The sequence below is a fragment of the Vombatus ursinus genome, unplaced genomic scaffold (genome assembly GCF_900497805.2).
Source record: "Vombatus ursinus unplaced genomic scaffold, bare-nosed wombat genome assembly UNPS02014909.1, whole genome shotgun sequence".
NCBI classification, from domain to species: Eukaryota; Metazoa; Chordata; class Mammalia; order Diprotodontia; family Vombatidae; genus Vombatus; species Vombatus ursinus.
This window is the reverse complement of record NW_020954687.1, coordinates 7,413,811-7,436,277: the sequence shown is the minus strand read 5'-3', so window position 1 is coordinate 7,436,277 and position 22,467 is coordinate 7,413,811. Positions and strand designations below refer to the sequence as shown.

At 35.8% G+C, this 22,467-nt stretch overlaps 1 pseudogene; it reads right to left on the bottom strand.

Moving 5' to 3' along the window:
- LOC114029065 overlaps positions 1-21,715 on the bottom strand; it is a 41,274-nt pseudogene extending 19,559 nt beyond the window's left edge.
- Positions 21,716-22,467: the final 752 nt, after the last annotated feature.

The window sequence follows — 22,467 nt, the reverse complement described above, 5'->3', positions numbered from 1 at the left end:
ATCATCATAAAGTCATCTTGGACTGCAGTCTGCAAAAGGAGGGGGTCCAAGTCACGGGCTCATACAGTATACAGCATAATTTAATTTATTTACATAAGTTCCTTCACATAAACATTCTGTGAACTGTGGGTCTATATCTCCACATTCTTATTTATTGGGCAGCAGCACCTTTGGAGTACAGGCTACTATGATATTAGAGAAGTTGGTATTTCCTCTGATTTGCGCTCATATGAAGAGGAAAGGAAAGAAATAAACTTATAAAGACTTTACTTGGAGTACAAAGCCTAGGATTTCTAGCATTAACATTGGAAGTAGAATATGAATTCCTTGAGGGTAGGAATGGTGGCTATTGTTTTTGTCTTTATAAACTTAGAGCTTGATTTGCATTTTTGCCTTGATATTTAACCTCTTCATGCCTCAGTATCTCCACAGATAAAATGGGCAGAACATTACTTGTGCATCTAAGTAATATGATTGAGGGATTTTGCTTTGATAAATAAGAAAATATATGTGAAATTATGCACAGCTTTTCAGTCAAAAGAGCAAGAATAGTAAGAGTGAGATAGCCTATTGTGTATGTAGCAAGTTGATTCATATGAAATCATTGTCAGTATCACAAGGAACTTATCTGTTTTGAATAATGGACAAAATCTATTAAGAAAACATAGTCCTTTCCCTCTAAGACCTCAAATTTTAAAAATGATTTCTACATAGGAATGAACAAGTTAAATAACTTAATATGTATGGTAACTCCTGAATTTTCCCATTTTACATAGTAGAAAATGAGGGAGTTGGAGTGGGAAAGAGCTCAATTACACACAATCTATGATCCCCAAACAGGAAAATACTTTTCACTCTCATCTATCCATGCGCAATTGCAGTATAAACATGTTGGATTCATACATAACACTGAATATAGCAGAGAAAAAGGAGTCATAGCCTAAAATAAGTCGGTATGCAGAGCAAAGAAAGTTTTAGAACAAATGGTAGAGTGGGAAGAAGGTTGATACTGAAGAAAACACACCTGAGTTTGAATCTTGATTCTGGTACATAGCAGCTATAAAGTAGCTTCATGACTAGGAGCATGTCATTTCACAACTGATGCCCACGGACATTCCACCAAATGACCTTGAAAGTCCTTTTAAATGCCAAACCTTAGATTCCAAGTACTGCCATTGCTCTATGCACCAATAAGCTATCCTTTCAGGGTATATACATTTAAGTGTAAGAACAAACACATTTAAGTATTAAGTCAGTTTAAGCAATAGTAACTGGCCCCTTTATTAATTGTCCCATAAACTGGTAGCAAAGTATACTTCTAACTTCCTAAAATGACAGGGAGAATTAAATTATATACATAAACTGAACAAAAAAACTTAGCCTGTGACTTCAGGAACAATGCAAGGAATAAATGACCCATCTGTACTTTTGCACAAAAAATAATGATAATCCATATATTTCTGAGTACTATTACATCTTCCATTTGTACATTTAGAGAACATTTAGATAATCACCATATATGCATTTTATGTATTATTTTTGCTTTGTAAGGAAAACACAAACAAACATTTGTTATTTAAACAAATACTGCAAAGCTGGGGGGGAAACAACTACTACAAGCACTGCTCCCCAGACAAAGATATTTAAAGAATTAAAGACAAATAAGGTTTCAATTCTGCTACACTCCCCATTTATATAAGTAAATATTACTACCAACACCTACCTGAGAGGGAGAAATTCAGATCGTTTATAACACCTCCACACATCATTTGGACAATTATATCATTGACTGTCACTGTGATTGATAGCTTTCTCTGAGCAAATCCCTTATGTAAATTTCAGTATTCACCGTGAACAGCCCTTTGATAGGTCACAGTATGAAATATGGACCGAAAAAGATTCTGTTTTGCTGTTTCAAAGGGAGACCACCTTGTGAATGTTAAACTAGAAGTAGAAAATGTATTTTCATATAAAATGACTTAAACTATAGTACATGGGTTTGGAATAGGATTAAATATATCTTTTTTGTGATTTCTTAAAAAAAACAGACCAACTGACTCCTTATTTTCAGAATACACACACACACACACACACACACACACATAGACACATCAATTTTTTGGACCATATCAGTGATTTCATTGGTATAGGGAATTCACAATAAGGAGATTTATCCTCTACCAATGCTGGTCCTCACTTTCTTCATGACTTACAGTCTTCGCATTGCTTTGGGATATTGACAGATTAAGTCATTCAACCAGGGCTTCTCAGCTAGTATGTCAACTAAGACTTTAACCCAAGCCTTCTGACTCTGAGGCTACCTCTCTATCCATGATGTAGATATAGATATACACACATATAGACATATGCATAAGTATGTATAAAAATACACACATATGTGATTTATTTATAAATACACATATATTTGTATGTATATATATATATACACATATATATGCATATATGTTTACATTGTTTTCACTTATTTTCCTCCTTGACTTTAAAGCTAGAGTTTTAAACTTCATTGTTTTTTGGGTTGGTTTTTTTGTGAGGCAATTGGGGTTAAGTGATTTGCCCAGGGTCACACAAGTAGTAAGTGTCAAGTGTCTGAGGTCATATTTGAACTCAAGTCCTCCTGATTCCAAGGCCAGAGCTCTATCCACTGCACCACTTAGCTGCCCCTTAAACTTTATTGTGTCACTGACACCTTTGGAAGTCTGGTGAAACATGTTTCCAACGCTAAAAAATAAAATATATCCAATTATAAAGGAAATCAATTATATTGAACTAGTTATGAAAAAAGGAATAGTGGCTAAAATATTATATATGTGTGTATTTAAACATATATGTATATTGTACAAAATAATTTAGGTTATACTTGTAGAGAAAACTCATACATTTGAAATGGCATCAAAACAATTACAAAGAAAGAGAACAAACAAGAAAACAACAGAGATGCTAATAATTGCATAAATGCTAGAAGGTTACATTAAAAGATGGGTCAGAGATGAACTGTGAAAGAAAAATAACTCCTGTAGTCTCTCAGGAAGAAAGAACCAACAGCAGGATAGGGGAGCTAACAAAGGGAGGAATTAAAATATGGGAAAAGGAAGGGAGACAGCCTCATTCAGTGGTGGGAGTGGGTCCCATTAAAGAACAATTTCCACAGGAGAAGAGATTCTATAATGGGAGGTGGGAACACTGGATTTGTAGAGAGATGACTGAGGAGAGAACCACACCTCCAAGGACAGTATCCCACTTCAGGAGAAGGGGAATCAGAGTTCCTAGGGACAATTGATATCCAGAAGGGGGAGGGCATTGACAGAAAGAGATTTCATGGCAAACGGGAGAAAAAAGATTATGGAAGGGCAGAGGGTAGAAATGAACTATCAGGGACAAAGGAAAATTTCTACCAAAGGACAATACTTCTATTATCTCTGTCTCCTTCATTCCATCTCCCACAAGAACTGATACTTCTAACAGTGAAGCACAAGAGAAAAAGTGGGGAGGGAGTAAGAGCTATAAGACAATAAAATAGAAACCATTCAGAAGAGGAAATTAGGCATCTTGGAAGTTTTAATTCCATGAGAAATAGAGAGTAAAGAAGAAATAAGTAAGTATAAACACTATGAATCAAAGATAAAAGCCTCGAATAGGCAGAAAGAAAAGAAGAGGTTTATATTTTGGTGACTTACCAGCCCTGTGCAAATGCTTACTTATTTTAACAAAAGGTCTGCCGTTGTACTTAAGCAAACTAAGGCACTAAGCTTTAGACTTTTAACAATAGTTTGGCTTTGAATTTCATATTTGCTAATTAATACCAAGAAAAGGGGTAAGGAATAGAATGTAAAAGAAGGAAAGGTGAGGGTCTTTTGTGTAGGCATATGATATGAGTGAAAGCACAGAGACAAAAAATGAGCAAGTCAAGCATTTGGGCAAGCATATTTATTTGACTGGATCAAAGTAACTGAATTGGTAGTTATAAGAGATGAAGTTGAGAATATATAAGGAAAAAATAAGGTTCATAGAAGACAGTCGACGTCATGTTAAGTAATGTGGATTTGCTATGATAATGGGAATGATTGTAATAGGATAGATTATATAGGTCATTTGACCAAGAAATGATGAGATGAAAGCATAAATTAAGGAGGTGATCAGAAGGCACCATGAAAAATCACTTCAGGGGAAGAAATGAGAAGCATGGAGGATAGGTAGGAGATTGTTAAAATACCATAGACATGATGCAAGAAGGGTCTGAATTGCAGGAATAGCTGTGGTAACATAAAAGCAAAGAGAAATCTAAGACAGCCTGAGGTGGAAGAAGCAGTTGTGCCTAGCAACTGTCTCAGTGTGAGGAACAAAAATGCGAAAAAAAGTAAAACAACCAGAGTAAGTCTGTGGATGGAGAAGAATGGAGGTATGATAATGATATTTATGATAATGAGGAAATTGGGAAGGAATAATAGTTTGGGACTACTAATTTTAATAGTGACAAAAGGCAACAATATAATTCATGCTCAATTTATGTGTCACCTAGCAGTGTAAATTCTTATCATCAAATAAGTAAGCATTTTATATAATGTTATTTAGATGACTATATTAATACAATTACCCTATTGTATGTGGCATGATAGAAGATCCCATCCTGTTTATTGTTAACTATAAAAATACATTTGATTCAGCCAAGTTAAACATTGCCCAAAGAACAAAATATCTCTAATGCTCATATCAAAATTTTACAAGACTCCTTGAAATATGTAACAGAAATCACTTTGTCCTCTAACCCCATAATTGTTAATGTCAAATGAGGCATAAAACATGGAGACATTCACTTGCTAAGAGTGTTTGCTGCAGTCATAAATAATGCCCAGTTCAAAGTTTAAATGGAACAAGGGATTCCTACAGATAGTGAGGTCTTCTAGATGTTCCTGTTTGCAGATGACATCATCGCACTGATTTTATGAAGGCCAGGGACATTGTAAAGACTCATAAATTCCACAGTCGCTCAATAAAATTCAACCTAACTATCCACAAAAGAAAAGCCAAGTGGATGAAGAATGGCTATTGTTCAGACTATGATATCCCATTGAATGGACAACACATAGAACCAAGTTATGAGTAAATGCATCTTGGACAAAGATAATACAAAGACAATGAGCTTGGCCCAGAATTTAATAGGAGGAGGAAAGTGAAGTGGATTGCCTTTGGGAAAGTATACAATACTTGCAATGATCTCACATTTTTCCCAGAATCAAAGCCCCAGCTGTTCCACCCCAATACTTTTTCAATGATGTTATCTTCCAAGAATTAAAGTGGAAAGTGACCTAAAAGACAGGGAGGTTCATGATAGATGTGAGTAGGACATAACACATTACTAACAAGTAATTGCATTAGAGAATCTTTGTAAAAGATGTCATCAAAGAGATGTGTGACTGGAAAAGGAGTTAGGCTAGTCATGTAATAAAACTGGGGGATAACAGAATGTGTCACTGCTATGAATGCAGTACCAAGAGACCCCCACCCTGACCCTGGCCCTCTGAGTACACTGGGTAGAGCACCATGGAGGATATACAGTACAAGAAAAATATCAGATAGGATTAGAAGGCCCAGGTAGGTTGTTATCTGCAGAACTAGAAAGAGAACCTACATTAGTAACATCACACAGATCCACTGGATCAAAGAAAAATTTGCTTGTAGACTTTGGCATTTCTTTTATGTTCCATGAAAGTACTTAAAAAAAAACAGATAGAACACAAGAGGTAGCAAAGCAGTTAGAAAAGGCAAAGCCTCTAGTCTAAACAATGAAGACACTAGATAATACACCCTTGGTTATTTCTAAATTGACTGCCTTTTGTGGTGATAGATCATCACATAGAAAAGTTCATCAGGATGGCCAAAGTGTTCTTTAAGGGATTAGCTAACAGTACATTATCAAACAATTCTGACTAAGCAAGAAACCAACAGAAGTATGGTCATGTCCAAATATTTAACGGTTTCAGTATCTTGTACCTATTACAGATATCCTAATGGAACTTAGCCATTTCATTAGGAAAGTCAAATATATGATAAGCAATACTAGTATAGAAATGCAGAAATTTAATCAATCCAGGACCAGCCTGCTGAGCCTATCTGAAGAAAATAGAAGACAAGATCACACTTAAGGGATCCCATGTAGCATGAAAATAGAGATCAGATGTTTCCAGCCTAAATGAATAAAATATACATTTAATGCATTTTATAATCTCAGTATGGCCAACTACTTTATCTCAGATTTTTGACGATTATCTTATTTTATTCTACTTTCTCCAAAGAATTCCTATTGCTAACAGAATAAACATATAGGGAAAATCATTATTATCAATATCTCTACCAAATATGCTGCCAACTTTCGAAAGAGTAAGAACTTCTCCTTTTAACTGTGTACTGTTGTGGTGATGCTCTACAGAGAAACAAATAAAGTATTAATTTCTATCCTCAAATGTTTTGTATTTGAACAGCAATTTTTTTTTCCTTTATGGGATTTGAATGAGTTTGAAATGAACATATTTCACCTAATTCGACATACTTACTTAGCGTTTTAAATCCAGGTCAAAATCTAAATCTAAATCATCATCTGATTTTCCTGTACAGTATCTCAAACATTTGTGATAACAACAGCACAGATAGAGGAAAGAAAAAAAGTTAAGATCTTTTAGGTTTCAATGGCTCGGTTTAGGAGTGGAATACCAAAAAGCCTTATATGTCTTCGATGCCAATTTAATCATAGCCCAGAGCAACAATGACTAAAGTCATCACTATCAGTAGTTTACTGGTATTTGTGAAATTAACCATCCACCTCCATCTGGTTCCTAGGGGATTGGATGGTACTTTAATTTTTGGCAGACCCAAGACAGCAGGCTGTCCATTACTAAATTATACATGTAGCGTCACTGAAGATACTGGTCATTCTCTGAATGTGGACAATCCAGTTTTCCCCTTGGGGAGTCAAATGAGGAGAAAATGTGTTAATCTAATTTTATTCATATTCACACTATGATTTATGAGACAGGTTAAAGAACATTTTGAAATAAAATTAATCATTATGATTCCAAACAAAGCCAAGTTCATGAAAGGTTCAGTCTTTGTTTTCTCTGGTTACATTATTTTGTAGATGCTGACTCTTCAGAAATCATAGAGACTACATTTTTGTCCACATTTAAATACTCTCCAAATTTTCAGTGACAGTTTTGAGAAAAAGACAAGTATAGTTATAAGGCAGTAATTCATATTTCCCTGAGCAACAACAGCAGACTCAGAGTAGTGGTGGTGATTCAATTCCACAAATATTTGTAATGGGCCTACTGTGTGTAAGATAGTATGTGAGGTAGAGAGTATACAAAGACAAAATAAAAATAGTTCTTGCCCCAAAGATGCCCTCAATGCTGCTATTCCCCTAAGGAGATATATTTACACAGATAAGTATAGTTTGAATTATGGTGAGACAGGAGAAGAATCTATACAAGGTGTTCTAGGAACATGTGGAAAAAGGAGAGAATATTTTCCTTCTCAAAGGGAGAGAAAGGTAGATGGGCATTAGTGGTAGGAGTGACAGGGATTCAGAGAAGCTAGAACCTGAGTGATAGGGGAGAGCTTTTCAACCTAGAGAGGGGCTAAGAGCTAGGAACTAGCTACTTCTCTGCAAGAGACACCTTGGACAGTTTCTATGTTTCTATCCTTTTAGAGATAAACAGAGCTGGCAGCAGGCAAAATTGTGCAGACAGATTTCACCCATTCCAATCCCTTTCATCGTTCCTTCCCATGATGAGTAGTATTCCCCTGAGAGAGGTAGCATAATGTACTAGAAAAAAGAACCAAGACTCTCAGTCAGAATACCTGGCGTCATGTCCTGATCACTTCCTGATCATGTCCTGAGCCAGCACAGGAATGCTTAGTATAACACTGACTAGGAAGGGTCTTGCGAGCCTGAATCTACTGATATGAAAATCTTTGTAATATAATACTCATATCACAAATTCATAGAATGTTAAAAATGGAAAAAAATCAAAAGATATCCAGTTCCCTCATTTTACAGAAGAGGAAAGTATGGGTCAGAAAAGTTGAGCTCCTTTCCCAAACTATAATGCCCTTCATTTTCTTTCTTTTTTTTTTTTTTTCTTTTTGGTGAGGCAATTGGGGTTAAGTGACTTGCCCAGGGTCACACAGCTAGTAAATGTCAAGTGTCTGAGGTCAAATTTGAACTCAGGTCCTCCTGACTCCAAGGCCAGAGCTCTACCCACTGCACCACCTAACTGCCCCTGCCCTTCACTTTCTACTCTAGCCAAACAGGCCTATTTGCCATTCTCTGTGCGTGAATTTCCATCTTTTCATCTCTGTGGCTTTACATCAGCTTGTCCCAAACACTTAGAATGTTCTTCCTCCTCACTTCCACCTTGTAATCCCTGCCTCCTTTAAGGCTCAGCTCTTCTGCCACGTCCTACATGAGCCCTTTTCTGATCCCTCCAGTTTTCCAGTATTTCCATCCCTATCTCTCTGCCCCACCCCCTCAAATAACTTAGTATGTGTTTTCTTTGAGATAGCATTGCACAAGGTAGAGCAAGTCAGCTTAGGAGTAAGATCTGAATTCAAGCCTTGCCTCTGATACACATTAGCTATGTTACATTAAGATATGCTTTGTATTTATTTATTTTCACTTAATCTCTGTTTGCCTCTCTTTCCTCAGCTGCCAAAAGACGGATGTTAACAGCACCTACCTTGCAGGATTATCAAGAGAATCAGCTAAGAGAATATTTTCAAACTGCTCAGCAAAGTGGTTGGTGCATAAGTGATATATAAATGCTTATTCCCTTGCCTTGCCTCTCTCCCTCTATGTCCAAGCTATTACACCGAGTAGAATGTAAACTCCTTGAAGGAAGGGACTGTTTAGTTTTTAACTTTCTATCACCCCAGCACCTGGAACAGTGCCTTTGCACATAGCAGGAATTTGATAAATGCTTGTTAAATTCTATGTATATAAAAACACATTACATACACATGTACATCATATAACTGTTAAGTCTACCAAATATATCTTAAATCTACTAAGCATGAAAAATAATGACCTACATGTCTTGAAAAAATACTCTTTGATTATATTGCATAAGGATGGAGGAATTTCTATGTAATTCCTTTTAAAATTGGGAATCTCATTTAAATGAAATTCAAAAAAATTTTTAATCATTTAAAAAAAATACTACCCACCTCCTGGTAGAGAGGTGATAGATACAAGATACATAATGAAAATGTACTTTTTTCAGACCAAACAAATATGTGGATTTATTTTGGGTGGCAGGCAAACCTTCTTTGATACAAGGGAGGTTTTGGTTTATTTTTTGTTTCGCTTTGTTTTTTTCAGGGAAAGGACTTTGGGAGCAGAGATGGTCACGTGATAGTGATGAAGCATTTAAAAACACACAACAGAGAACAGAGGGAAATTCAGAGGGGGATATGAACAAGGAGGGCAGCTTTGAAATTAACATACTGAATTTATTATATGCTTTTAAAGAGAGACAAGCTGTTCATAATGCTGTTTATAGTAAAGATTCACAGTTTCATATGCAATCCTCTTTTTCTGTTCTTTGTACAGAAATGTTCATGTTTGTGTTTGTTAATTACAGAATAACAAAAAATAATTGCTTAAAAGTAATTTAAATCAAGTTTTGATATGAGTTGCTGACAGAGGCAGTCTTCTATCCACTATGCCATATTGATTCATATTACTTTTAGGAAAAACAAATATTTTCAGCTTTTATAATTTAAAATATACAAATTGGAGATTTTAGCAGGTTATTCAATTCTTTGATGTACCTATGTGACTGAGAGGATAGAATACTAGACTTGGAAGGGATGGGTTTAAATCCTATTTCATATATTTATACTTTAATGGCTGTTGAGCCCTAGGCAAATCACTTAACCTCTCTGAGTCCAAGTTCCCTCATCTATAAAATGAGGTTGATTGTATTACCTGTGTTATAGGGTTGTTGTGAGGATCAAATGAAATAACATGTTTTAAGTACTCAAAGTGCTTTGCTAACCTTATACAATGATAAACAGCATGTCCCAAAATTCTTAGTGCAGTTTTAAGCTTTAACAGATGGATTAACACATGATTTTCAGCTATTAAACCTTAAAACAAAACTTGGACTTTCAGGACACACTGTATAAATTTTAATGATGATGATGATGGTGATGATGATTATGATGATGATGATGATGTTTGATCTCATTTATAAAGACATTTACCACAGGGTTACAACTCCCAAGCCTTCATGCCATCTCATTTTCTATGTCACCCCATAAATCCTCCTAAGGAGGATCACATTGAATGGATATCACTGGAGCACACAGATTGTCTTTATGTTATACTTGCTCTTACCATATGAATGGCTCACCTTCTTGTTCAGTCATGTCTGCCTTTCTAATGATATCCTTTTTAATCTTTTTTTTGTGCCAGTCTTACTTGGTAATGTGCTACAGACCATCATGCCTACCACGCCCCTCTCAATTGCCATCTCAGTAGCCATCATCTTTTTTCAACAAGATGGATGGAAGAATACTGTTGGTAAAAAGTTAGATTTTTATTTCCAGGAAAAGCTTTCATTTCAGGGAGTCATTAAAAATAATGTTCAGTTTCCTAGGCAATTCAGACCATTCTCCTATTTATTTCTATGTCCAACTCATTGGTTAGAAGGAATATGGTAGTAATTTGGTAAGCATGTTTTCAATTAACCCAAAAAAAGCATTTCTGTAAATGAAAATTATTAATTACAAAACAGACCAAATATTCCTCTGATCCAGTAGCTTTTTTTTTCTTATATACAAAATGAAAAATGTAAACCAGATCAAGGTTCTTTCCAATTTTGTTTGTATATACCAAAAAACTGTTCTGAGATTTTATTATCTTAGATTCTACATACAGTAAAAGCTACTCCCACTTTCCCACCCTTAACTATTCTTTAAACTGTTAATTAGCTTAATTGTATTTATTCCATGACCACGTGGGCTTTTTAATGACTTAGTTTAAGATAAACTTGGAAGATTTGTTCCCATTATTTTTAAAATGTTATGTATCAGAAGTGAAGCATGTCATTGAAATACTATAGTGGAAGCGCTGGTCTTGATCTTTAAAAATCAAGAATAAAGATGGAATTCAATAAACAGCCTATACTTCCGTGAATATAAGGAGACAGTGTCCATTAACATTAGTAGAAATTGTGACAATTTATCCAGGTCAAGTAAATCGTTGTCCCAATAAATCTTTAGAATCGTAGTCATGATGAATGTGTAATAGGGCATTACAAGCTAACTAGAAACATTAAAAACATGAAGTAAAACCAGAATACAACTTTTTATTATTTCTGATCATTAGATGGTAGAAAATAATCAAATTGAAAGGTCTTTGTTGACTTATAAATTCTATAATGCAGCAAATGGGGAAAAAATCAATTACAATAGATCCAACATGTCTACAGATGAGGTGATCTCTTTAAAGCTTAGGTCTCTTCTTAATACCATAGGCAGTATGCTCTGGAATTCCATATGAATATGAAATCAATAATGATTTACCATTTCAGTCATACGCTGTTTCTTAATAACATATTCAACATAGAGGTACTGGTTTGATGTTGTAAGTGCTAAAGTCAAAATGTAACATTACATCTAGAAATAGAAAATGACTTTACATATCATTGTGTCCAACGCCCTTATATTACAGATGAGAAAACAGGCTCAGTGAGATGGAATGACTTCAGTCAGTCAATAAACATTTATAAAGTGCCTACTATATGTCAACCACTGTAATAAATGCTTGGGGTACAAATGGGGGTACAAAAAGTGGCAAAAAAAAGTTCTTACCCCAAAGGAGACAACAAATATAACTGTACAAACAAGCTAGATACAGGAAAAATGGAAAATAATTACAAGAAGGAAGGCACTAGAATTAAGAGAGGTTGAGAAAGGCTTCCTGCAGAAGATGGCCTTTTAGCTGGAATGTTAAGGAAGCCAAGGATTACAGCGAATGAAGATGAGGAGGAAGAGCATTCCAGGCATGGAGTTGAGCCAACACCGAAGCAGGGACAAAAGTAGTCAAAAAGAGAGTTAAAATTCAAACCCAGGACTCAAGATCCAAAGCCCTTTTTAGGCAGTTAGGCAGTAAAGTGGATAGAGTGCTGCACTTAAGCCCCAAGTTTAAATCTGGCTTCAGACACTTACTAAACATAGAACCCTGGGAAAATCTCTTATCCTATCTACCTCAGTTTCTTCATCTGTAAAGTGGGGATAATAATAGCCCCTACTCCCAGAGTTATTATGAGGATAAAATGAGGTAATATTTATAAAACACTTCACAAACCATAAATTCTTATACAAACACTACTTATTACTATCATTATTATCATCATTCTTATTATTAGATGTACCACAAGGATTTTTTATTAGTTTGAAACAGAACAATTTTATTTTTCCATCTGTATATTTCTAAAATGCACAGTTAATGCTGTGCCCATAAAGCATATAGAATCTTACTGACAAAATTTTTAAAACTGAAAATTCTGTGTGAACAAAGATTTCCTTTCCCTTTGTGCTTTATTTCCCAGTCAGAATCAATTTTTTCTCCTCTGAACTTCTGCAATCCTAGTTAAGACCTCAGAGCACTTATAATATTTTGCCATTTATTATAAAAACCTTATTATATTATAGGCTTTTAAAAATATCTCCCACAACAATTGTTGGGTAAAGGATTATAATTATTTTTGCACCTTTTATTGCATATAGGTAGGTCATTCTCTAAAACAACACTGTTTGCAATTTTGCCATTGATAAATGCACTCATTTCTCTGTAGAAAAAATAATGATGATGATGAATATTTTAAGCCTGTTACTACTAATAGTTAATATTTGTGGGTATGATTCTTCTGGGGGGAAAAAAACTTTGAAATTATAAACAAAAAGTTACTAAATAGTATATGCTCTTTGACCTAGCTATATCATCTCTAAGTCTATATCAAAAAGAAATCAAAGAAAGAAAAAAAGATACTTAATATAAAATATATTTGTTCTTAATGTAAAAATATAGCTAGTTTTGTGATGGCAAAAACTGGAAGTTATGGGGATGACCACAAATTGAGGAATGGCAGAAGAAGTTGTGATGCTTGAATGTGATGGAGCACTATCATGCTGTAAGAATTGATGATTTCAAAAAGACATAGGAAGATTTCTGTGAACTGATGCAGCATGAAGTAAGCAGAATCTGAGGAACAATTTATAGTATAATAACAGTGTTACAAAAATGAACAATTTTGAGGGCTTGTATAAATATGTGTACATACACATATAGACATATGCACCCATACATACATATATGCATATTCACAGTCATTGGGGGAACTTGTTTTGGTTAATTCTGCAAATTTGTTTTTTTAAATGTTTATTTTCTATTTTTTTCAACCAATAAAGAGGAGAGAAAATAGATTTTTGTGCATTTTGTTTAAAAAATAAGTGGGGGTGTAACATATGTAAAATGTTACATACACTGTCAAATGAGGTCACTATTATTAGTTTTACTCAACTTTTAATGTATTATAAGATAGTTCTCATGTAGTAATATATAAATTTTTGTAATATGAAAACATAGGACATCAATGAAACTTTCAAAAAACATTTAACATAGAGAGGTAATTACATATATATGTATATACACATATAATATACATATATGAATTTTTTCTAACTATTGAAATTCATTATTTGGGGGTAATATATATTATCATTGATTCAGAAAAAAAAGGTAAAGAACAAAAAAAATTTAAGGGAAAGGAGCTAAAAGTCTGAAAGGCAAAATTCCTCTATTTATATTAAAAAAGCAATTACATCCAAGGAAGGTATCAGAATTACTACCTTTTTAAAAAAAAGACATATCTTTTTGTATTTACTGATTTTACTGTTTGAAATAGATTAAAGTAGATTTCATTTCACCTATGCAATCTCAAAATAATAAGAAAAAAGCACAGAAAGCAAATAAAATCTATTACTTATAATAATAATAATTACGAATGGAGTGAATTCTCCTTTGAAAGAAAAAGTTCCAGAATGGATCGAAACCAAAATTAATCAATACAATTTTAGTAAGGACCTTTTGTATTAAGATTAAGAGGGGAATCTATCTAGAGCCATGTAAATAATAGCATGTGAATTAAAAGTTTTAAAAAGCAAGAGGACACTAATGATATCTTATAAAGTAGAATTCACAGATTATAATTTATATGTAAATATCTTATCTCCCTACTATATTATAAACTCTTTCAGAGCAAGGACTATATTTCTTTCATCTTTGTATCCCACAGATTTCCCAACCCATCAACACAGTTGATCAGTAAATGTTTGTTAACCAAATGAATGAATGTTATCATTAATATGTCTGCAGACCAAAAAAACACATTAGAATAAAGAACAGGAATCCAATCATTCAAGTCTTTCCATGTATATGGACTATATCTTTTTTTGAAGGGCAAAATGTCTGAATAATTTAACATAATTTTTTTACTTTTCTTATAGATTTTTAAATAGCATATTATATACACATGCATATATATGTATATTCAATATATGCATATACATGTGCACATTTATACACACACAAATATATAGAAAGCACGAGCCACAACTGGCATCAGAGATGATTTTGAATGACATAGAAAGAACTACCTAGAGTAAAAATTATAAAGTTGGATGAAAATCTTCAGTACCTACTTACCACCATCTCTCTTAGTACCTTTTTGCCTTCCCCTAATTCTATGCCTAGTCTCACACTGCTTTAAGCTGGCTTTCTACAAGTTTCCATCAACATTGTAACTGCTAATTAAGAGACTGTCTGATAACAAGATATGAGAGCTTGATAATCAAGTGATAGCTCCATTTTAAAAGGGCAGCCCAAATTGGACAGGGAAAGAAGAGAATATTCACCCAGCTGCCCTTGGAGCAAAATTTCTCATGGGTATCCATGAAATGCCTCTGCAGGCAACTCAAAGTATTATGTCCCTATTCTTGCTTTATGGGAAATAAATAAATTAACTTCTAAAGTGATGCCAATCTCTTCAAAAAATGATGCCAACCTCCCCAAACATGGTAAATGTTCATTACCCAAAGGATTTATACTCTAAGAAGGATTTTCCAGATGAATACCTTAATTAACCAAGAGACCAGATTAAATACAAATAGAAGGCTTTATCTCATTGTAGTTTGTTGCATGAACTTGAACTAAACCTAATTTTGAAGCAAACAATAATAAAAATAAAACAATCCATAAGGATTTCTTTAAAAATTGCAATAGTTCTAAACCTTTTCCCTCCATCCACTTACATTACACTATCCTCCCCACTTCTCTCTCCCAATGAGTGAAAGACCTTAACACATACTTCATTGAAAAAATTAAGGCTGTATAGCAGAAAGTCCCACTCCTACCCAATTCCATACTTTAAATTACCTCAACATCAACCCCCATTCTTTCCAGTTTTGTTCAGGCCTAAAGTATGAGGAAGCCTTTCTCCTTGCCAACACCTATCTCTCTTCTCAACACATGATCCCATCCTCTCCTGTCTCCTTGACCCTTTGCTTATATATCTTTATCCACTTATCCACTTGCTCATTCCCTGCTGCTTACAAAAATGTGTAGATCTCCCTCCATCCTTTCACTTGCCCTATCACTGAATCAATCTATTCCTATCTGTGATCCCTTTGATAGCCTTGAGAGAAAAATGTCTATAATGCTTCTATTTTCTCATTTTCAACTCATTTCTCAACTCCTTGCAATGTGGCTTATGTCCCATCAATATAGTGAAAATGTTATCACTGTGGTTACTAATAAACATTATTACAAAGACACTGGACTTAGTAATTATCGGCCCCTTCTTAGTCCTCACTCTTTTTTTCTTTTTACCTCTCTGCAACATTTGACACTACTAACTATCCCATCCTAGATATTCTCTCCTTCCTCAGCTTTGGTGGCATTGCTCTGCTATAGTTATCTTCCTATCAGTCTGACTATTCTTTCTCATTCTCCTTTGCTTGATCACAATCCTTTTCCTATCCCCTATACATGAATGTAGAACAGACTCTGTCCCAAGCTCTACTCAGTTCTTTCTTTACCCTCTTAATGACCTCCGCTCAACTTCCATGAGGTGTAATCATCATCTCTACACAGAGGACTCCGAGACTGACATATTTAGACCTCACTTTTCTTCTGAACTATAATACTGAATTAGCAACAGGTTACTAGACATCTCTACCTGTATGTCCCATATGTATCTCAGATGTGAAAAAGAATTTATTAGTTTCCTCCTGAATTTACCCCACTTCCTAGCTTTCCCTATTTCTCTTTAAGCTACCAGTATTTTTCCATTGATCTGGGTTCATAATGGAGGAGTCATCCTTGACTCCTGTATAATGAAATCTTATCAATTCTATCTCCACACCATATTTCATATCCATCCCCTTCTTCCCATTCACATGGCCACCACTTTTGCTCAGGTCTTCATCATCTCCCAAGTGTGCCTTATATGTTTCCTAATTAATGTTTGCTGCTCCTTTAAGTTTCACCCCTATCCATCCTCCACACAACCTTCAATTTGAAGTCTGGTCATGTCACACCTCTTCTCAAAAAGCTTCACTGTCTTTCTCCTGCCTCTAGAGTAAAATTCAATCTTCTCTGTTCAGCATTTAAACCTCATAGCGGACAGCATCTAAAATAACATAAAGCTACAAAGTGTAAGTTTTCATAGAAACATAGAGTCAAAGCAATGCCTAAGAATGGGTTAAAGAGATATTCATCCTAGGGCAGGGAACTTCTCAAGGACTGGAAATTTGTTTCAATGCTGACAATAAAAAAGGGCTTGCTCTGAGGTATGAGTAGACAGCTGCAGGATATCTTGGCATCTCTTGCTTCTCCAATGGAGTGATGCCTCTAACTATGGGTTGTCTTTCATGCCATTTGCCTTGGGTCATACTGGTTGCTTTAGGTACAGAAAAAGGTATAATTATAGCTCGTTCTTCCATGCCAAGTCTTGTAGTCCTTACCTATGCATCTTTCATATCCATCACTCTAGTGATGTGGCCACATTTCTCTAGTCATTTGGTCATCATTTTAATGCAGTTCATCATCATAATTCTCCAAGACTAGCTGCTAGTCTCTCGAATCTCTAATGCATCCTCTACATAGCTGCAAAGGTAATCTTTCTAAAGTACAAGTTTGACCATGTCACTTCCCTGGTCAATAATATATATGGAATCCCTAAGGTAAATTAACAACTAATAAGTTTGACAATTAAAGCTCTTCCCAATCTGGCTCCAGTCTACATTGGAAGTCTTATTTCATGTTACCTCCCTTACACACTCTATTTTCCTACCAAACTGGAATAGTTAATGTTCCCTAAACTCAACACTTCATCTTCTGCTTCTATGCTTTACACAGGCTATCCTCTATATCAGTAACCACTCCTTTATTACCTCTACTTCTTAGCATCCAAAGCTTCCTCCAAAGTTTAATTTGTCTCTATCTTTGGGAAGCCTTTCCGGAACCTCCCATTGAAATTGTTGGTTTTCTCTCCTCAAATTATCACATACACATACATTATATAGGGAGTTGTTACTGTTCAGACATTTCAGTTGAGTCTGACTCTATGTGATCTCATTTGGGGTTTTCTTGGCAAAGATCCTGGAATGGTTTGTCATTTCTTTCTCCAGATCATTCTACAGATGAGGAAACAGAGGCAAACAGGGTTAAGTAACTTGCCCACATCATATAACTAATAAGTGTCTGAGGCCAGATTTGAACTCAGTAAGATGTGTCTTCCTAACTTCAGAGCCAGTACTCGATCCACTCTGCTGCCTAGCTACCCTTATATAGGAAGACATTTATACATATATGTGTCTATGTATGTGTGTATATACATATCTGCACATATGAACACATATACACATACATACCTACATATACAATTTTGTATCTCCCTTAAGGACAGGAGGACCTTCTTATTATGTCCTTGTATCTCAGGAGTCTAATGCAATACCTGGCACTTTCACAAATGCTTATTACATTGGGTTGAATTGGAAGCTACCAGATTATCTGAATTTTCTCCACCACTCTCGAATTTACCTTAGTGTCCTAGGGTTTTTGTCTTTTCTTAGACTCCATCTCAACCTAAAGGTACCTTCCTTGACTCAACTCAGGTGCAAAAACCTAGTTTTATGTCTGAGTAGAATGTGAGAAGCCAAGTAACATTTAATAAGACTGGAAAGATAGCTGTGAGCTAGACTTTGGAAGACTTTAAATACAGCCTTGTTGCTTTAGAAAGATTGTATTAGCAGCTTTGTGGAGGATGCATTATAGAGCAAAGATAAGATAAAGAGAGATCAACCATTAGAAGGGTATTATGATAGTCCTAGCAAAGGTAATGAAGGTCTGTCTGCAGTATGAGTTAAGAGAAGGAAGGTGGATGCAAGAGTATCTTCAAGTCAAAATTATAAAGTTTGCCAAGTGACTGGATATGGAGTGGAGAGATAAAAGATAGCGCTAAGTTTTAGAGATAATAATAAAATCACTTTTTGATGGTGCTTTAAGGTTTATAGAATGCTTCCCTTTCAAGTACCCTGTGGAGTAGGCAGGTATCACTATTCCCATTTTAAAGAAGAGTGATTCTGAGGTTCTACCTCACCCTCATCAGACTGGCAGTGTTGACAAAAGTCAAAAATGACAAATGTTGGAGGGACTACAAGGCAAAAAGACACTATGATGCACTCCTGGTGCAGCTGGGAATTGGTCTAGCTATTTTGGATCAATTGCCTAATTTGAAACTATTACTTTAAAAGACCAGCTAGGTAGTGCAGTGGATAGAGCACCAGGCCTCCAGTCAGGAAGACAAAAGTTCACATCCAGCCCCAGACACCTACTAGCTGGGTGACCCTCGGCAAATCACTTAACCCTGTTTGTCTCAATTTCTTCATCTGTAAAACAAACTGAAGAAGCAAATGGCAAACCACTCCAGCATCTTTGACAAGAGAACCCTAAATGAGCTCACAAAAAAGTCAGATAGTTCTGAAAACGACTAAACAAGAAGAACAAAAATAGCTTTAAAAAGTGATGAAACTACATATACTCTTTGACCCAGCAAAATTACTACAAGGGCTATACTACAAAGAAATTTTAAAAAGAAGGAAAAGTACCTTTATCTATAAAAATATTTATAGCAGCTCTTTTTTGTGGTGGAAAAAAACTAGAAACTAAGGGGGTGCTTATCAATTGGAGAATGGCCAAACAAATTATGATACATGAATGTAATAGAATACTTTTGTGCCATAAAAATGAAAAAAAAATGATGAAAGAGGTGGTTTCAGAGAAACCTTGAGAAGATTTTATGAACATTAGTTCATAAAGTAAGTAAGTAGAGTAAAGTAAGGAGGACCAAGAAATCAATTTTTACAATAACAACATTTTAAAGACAAGTAACTTTGAAAAAAAGCTAAGAATTCTGATCTATGCAATGACCAGACATGATTCCAAGGAGCTGAAAATAATGTGTACACATCTTGACACAGTGGTGATATATTCAGGGTACAGAATAAAGTATCCACTTTTGGACATGACCAATGTGAGAATTTGTTTTAACTGTGTGTTTGTTAACAGATTTCTGTTTTTATTTTTTTTTCTCAATGGGGAGGTTTAGAGGAAGAGAAAAAAATGCTTATTGAGAAGGAGGAAGAAGAAGAAGATGAAGGGGAAGAGGATAAGAAGAAGAAGGAAGAAGGAACAGGGGAAAGGAGGGGAGGAAAAAGGCAGAGGGGAGAAGAAAGGGAAGCAGAACCAAGGATTTATAACTTCAAGCAATTTCACTGCCCCCCCAATGCAGCTCAGCCTTTGACTAAGAATGACCTCTCTGCCCTACTGTAAGATTTTCTAAACAAGATTTTCTAAAAATTGTTGAAGAAAAATTCAATTATTATTCAATTACATTCGCTAAACCAGAAAAGTTGACTAATACATTTTACAAAGATTTTCCTTAATAAGGAAACTGGTTGAATCAAAAATGTTTTTATAGTTAAATCTTAGTTAATCAGAAAAGTCTATTAACCAAAACACCATATTCCTCAATCATTATGGTCAATATAGGGTTGGTTATAATTCAAACTTCAGTAATAGCTATGTTTAGTCAAAAGGACTCAATTATATACACATAAGCATAATATAGTATGCTATTGCAGAAAAGTATTAGATTGAGCATCAGAAGATGAGTATGATATTGGGCAAGTCACTTAAACTCTCTGAGCCTCAGTTTCCATGTCAGTAAAAATGAGAGGATGCTCTCTAAGGTGCCTTCCAACTCCAAACCTCTGTGATTTCACAGCCACATCCATATCCTCAGAATACTGATGAGAATGAGAAGCAAAGTATGGAAGAATAACTGAGGCAATTTTACACATGTGCCAGAGTAGCAGGCTAGCAACTAGAGGAAAAGGAACTGGAAGAGAAGATAAAAGATAGGAAGAAGATATTTCAGAGTGCAGAATAAGGCCCAGGCTACCACCCATTGTTGTGGGCCAAAATGGGCCAATAGATTTTCTAAAACTTTGAAAAAAACAGCACAATAGAAATAAATTTCAATCAAATTGAGATTTCATTTTATTTCATTCCTTTACTTATGCATACATTGTAACAAAGCAAGGAAATCTTTGTCTTCTGACACAAGAAAAAACTTCCAGAAAATCCCAAGTCCAGCCAAGCATGACAAAGGTAGGCTTTAACTCTGAATAATAAGAGCCAAGATAGTCTAAGTGATTTTCTCAAGTCTTGAAATAGTTGAGCAATGCTTTACTAATGTTTAAGGAGTTTGTTTCTCAAAGTTTATGCTTCAAACTTTTCAAATACACCCACCACTAATATGAGAAATATACAGATTTTAATAATGTTACATAAATGCTAACCCTAAATATCCAATTATCTACCAAAGGACTTTCTATTGAAAATATCCTTAAAAAAAAATAAAGGTGCTGTATACATATTGCCACTTAAACTAATTTCCCTACCTGTGTAAAATGTCTACATAGCATCAATTTATCAGGAAACTGGGTATATAAGGCAACTCTGACACATGCAATAAAAGGTGCATGACAGCAGGAAGTTTCTAAGATGGGGTTTTTAATCTATATTAAGTCACGTTGGATCCGTTGTTGAATTTAAATACAGACATTTAAGAAAAATTTTTCAAAAAAAAAAAAGATTTAGCATTAGTTGCAGCACGTCAATCGAATATGCAGAAAACGCTACACAGTATTATATATAGCCAAGAAGAACACAAATCAGAATAAGCACTTTTTCTTCACTTTGCTTTATAAATTATATTAAAATTGCATTAGATCTAGGAAAACTAAAAAAAAAAAGTCCTTAATATTAAATGCTCTATCCAGTCAAAATGGAGAATCCAATCATGGATTTTTGCCCCCTCCCCCAGTTTCCTTGTTCTCCCTTTTTGCTCTCCTACAGACAGCGCCGATTCTTCTCCAGCTGTGTTTGCAGAACATAGGTGCACGGGGCCACTCACCTGTCGTCGTTCTGCCACCCTTGATCCCCTAGCAGCAAATCCCGAAACCTGTATCTTGGGGGCAGAGGGGGAACCTCGCTCTCCAAGTCAACCATCCTTTTCCAGCCAAAGGGGAAAAAATAAAGGGGGGAAGAAACAGAAGGGAGAGAGAGGAAAAATAAAAGGAAAAGGTCTAATAGGAGAGGATGAAAGGGGGAGGGGGGTGGAATAGTAACCAGCCGGAAGCCTGGACTGAGAGGGAGCAGGGCAGGTTCCTCGAAACCGAGGGTAAGATAGGGGTGATGCAAACCAAGCCCAGGAGCAAAGTGGGACTCTGGCGAGAAGCAGCTAGCGCTTCTAGCAGCCCCTGGGCTTGGGCTTGCCGCAGCCTCTGGCAAAGAGGATCCGGGGGCTAGGCGAGAGTACAAAAGTTACTTCTGGGGGGGCAAGCTTGCAGCACAGGGGAAATGGGGAAAGGGTCTTGGGGAAAGGTAGGGGCGGGGCTGGGAGGGGGAAGCCACTTCAGGGAGCAGCAGGTGAGCTCCCCCTCCACCTCTCGCCTGGGGCTCCCAGCTGCAATTCTCCCTGGGTCAGCCCGGACCAAGCTCTAGGTTAGGCTCCGTGCAGCTGGTAGGGGAGTCTGGCTGGGGAGGGGGAAGCTATTTTTTTAGTCGCGGATACGCCGCCAAGCCCTAGCTCCCCGCAAATGTCATTTGGAGCTGCCGCTGGAGCCCCCACCAATGAAATTTTTTCTCATTAGCATAAATCAGTGACGACACTGGAGGCTTCTCGGGGATAGCCAATGGAAGGGAGCTTATTAGCAGATTTCCCCGGGAAGCAGCCCCAAGGGAGGGGTGGGAGCAGCCCG